The following is a 3,141-nucleotide window of genomic DNA, read 5'->3' as shown; positions in this document are numbered from 1 at the left end:
GCTTACTGGATTCCATCACTTGGAATTTGTATGAATAGCTCAAACTGAGTACAGTCAGCCATCCGTATCTTTGAGTTCCATGTTCATTGATTCAACTGATTGTGAATCAAAATATCTGGAAAAAAAAACTCTGCCTGCACTAAATATGTATACTTTTTCTTATCATTATTTCATAAGTAACATAGTATATCAATGATTTATATAGCATTTGCATTGCATTAGGTATTGTAGATGATTTAAAGTTTATAGGAGTCACTGCACAGGTTCTCTGCACACACCATGCCCCTTTGTTTAAAGGACTGGAACATCAGGAATTTGGTATCCATAGGGTGGTAGGGGAGGAGCCTTGGCACCAATCCCCTGTGGATACTGAGAGACCACTGCATATAGAAAAGCAAATTAGTCACAGAGCCCATGCAATCTCTCCACCTGGTGTGTGACGTGGTTAAGAATAAGGCCATGTTATTGTTGCAGTATGATGGTGGAGTATGTCTCAGGTAACATGGAAGTTGATCAAAGCACTTGTCAAACTTTGAGTCAGAGTATTTATAGAAAATGACTTGAGAACAAGAAGCATCAAGATCAAACAGGAGAGAAACAAGGACTGAGGGTAACCTCTATACCCAGGTTCAAGAGATGAAAGAAAGAATATAAAATCATTCCAGTATACTGTATGTGGGGAACTTGCTTTTACTTTAGATTTTATTGTTTTAAAAGCTTTAATTTTTTAAAAAAATTAGTAACTAGAGTAAAAAATTCTGTTTTTGTTTTTCTAGCTACATTTCTAAATAACTGATGTCAAAATCTTTTTGTTTATAGTAGGTATATAATATGTATAAAAAGAAGAGGAGGCTAAATGAAATGTGTGTCCTAACCTGTTTTTTAAATTTTATGTTATAGTTTTAGACATCTAGTTTTAAAATCTTACTTTCTGGGTCATTGTAGTTGTCTCTGAAAAGTGAAATGTAGGAAATATTTGATAAATATGTTATTTTACTTTATAAACTAAATTAAAATGCAAAGGTTGTGTCTGTAAAATAGGATCCTATGTAGGTTAGATTTTTTTCTAAGGGTAAATTTTGACTTACTGTTGACTAACAGAAGCTGGATCATGTGGCATCCATTGTGTGTGCTCAAGTTCTGTGAACCTGAACAAATGCATTGGACTACAGTGGTTTTGTATGGGTTCAGCCATTGTTTCCTGCACTTAAATCCGTGCTCACATTTATGCTGCTGGCCGCAGTCTATGCCTGGGACATTTTAACCTAAATAGTGTCATATGGTTTGCAATACTTTCTGGACCTCGCTGTTTCAAGTTTCACATTAACCTTGTTTAGTAGCCATCAGCACTTGTTCCCTGCCCCCACCCACAACAAACACATTTATGGGCTTTAACCAACTTGGGTTAGTCACCAGGTTTACAATAAGTTACTTTTTCAATCTCCTATCATTGTTTACTACTTTAAAATTTTTTGAATCATTTGATGATTCAACATAGCAACTAAAACTAAAGAAAATTTCACTGGCTTTCCCAAACCTCCAAACCAACAATAGACTCCTTTTTCTGTTCTTCACTCAATAAACATAATCAAACCTAATATAAATAATGAGATAAACTTCATGACAGCCTCTCCTGTTTCATTGTGGAGCCAATTTGGGTCCTTAAAAGCCAAGCAAGGCAAATATGATCTACTGGTCAATATACTTTAAAACATGACTCTACTGTAGGATCCATCTTTATAACTAGTTGAACACGAAATTCAAAGTCACAATGGTTTTCTATAGTAGGATATATGCCACAATATTCTCAGTTGTATATCTCTACACCTTTTAAGGATTTTCTACCACATAACCTTTTATGGTACCATCCCCATCTGGAAATTGAGGCCACAGAGGTTGTGTGACTTGGTTAAGACCATCCAATTGTGGAGGCCACTTGTGTCTTCCTCTTCAGCCCTACTTTCTGGTACTGTCTCCTAAGATATATTTCAGCTCTCTGAATAGGTTTCCAAATAAGGGTTAATCAAAACCTGGAGATTTGTGAGACCTTAATGATGATTTAAATCATAGAGCCTTCCATAGATAAAAGAGAGATCCAGAGAGTTTTGGTAATTCTCTCAGGAGCTTTCACTTACAGGCCCCGAAGTCACTGAGTGTGATCTGTAGTATGATTCTGCTATGGCACACTCCAGCTGCAGGCACAGCGGTGTCAAGCTGCTTTCAGTTACTCTTTCCATAATACCCAGTTTACCATTAGGTCTAAATCTTCCTGTGTTTATGTGTTTCACTGCTTCTAGATCACAAATCAATAAATCAACACCGCATTTTGGCTCCAGAGTTACCACATACTCTTTGATTTTTAAAGAATATAAGTAATGTAACATGGTCATTTTCAGTGTTGAAGCTCTGCAGTATTAAAAAATAGAAATAATCACAATTTCCCTGTAACTTCCTGGGTCTTTAAAAAGATAAAAATAATCACTATTATTTTCCTGAAGCTTCCTGAGTTTCTCTCAAGAGAGAGTCTTAAGAGAATGCTAGTAATCAAATTTATATCTGTTCATGCTTTGATTAAAATCCAATAGCATGCACAGATGCCAATATTTATATTTTAATGCTTTCCCTTTTTTGACTTTAATAATTCCCAGGACAGTACAGAGTTGAGATAAAGCAAAAATGCCTGCTCAGTATAGACATATAGAGGGGTTTCCATAGTGGTAGAAAAATTGGTGCCATATTTCCCTGCCATCACTATTTATTCTTTCTTCATTCCTCCTTAAGCTCATTCTCGGTCCTTCCACCCTAAAACATCTTAAGAGAAGACAGCAATGCTTATGATCAAGGCATCAGAGGCCAAAGTTGTTCTGAGAGTACATATAGTTTCACTTTTAAAGATCACTTTAAAAAGCTGAGTAATAGATACGGACTGGACTACATACTTGACTAACGAGAACCTGTCCTCCACGATTGGCTGTATGTCCTCCATTAACGACCATCAAGTAGCTACTTAGTTTTTAAAGATATGCATCCTTTTTATGTCCATGTCCATCTTTTTATGTTATTTATTAATTTCTTTGATTCAAAGTAAGGCCTATGAAGGTAGTAGAATTTCATTTTCCAAGAAAGATAATTTCCATATTG

The sequence above is a fragment of the Castor canadensis genome, chromosome 12 (assembly GCF_047511655.1).
Source record: "Castor canadensis chromosome 12, mCasCan1.hap1v2, whole genome shotgun sequence".
NCBI classification, from domain to species: Eukaryota; Metazoa; Chordata; class Mammalia; order Rodentia; family Castoridae; genus Castor; species Castor canadensis.
The sequence above is the reverse complement of the archived record's forward strand: the minus strand, read 5'-3'. Positions refer to the sequence as shown.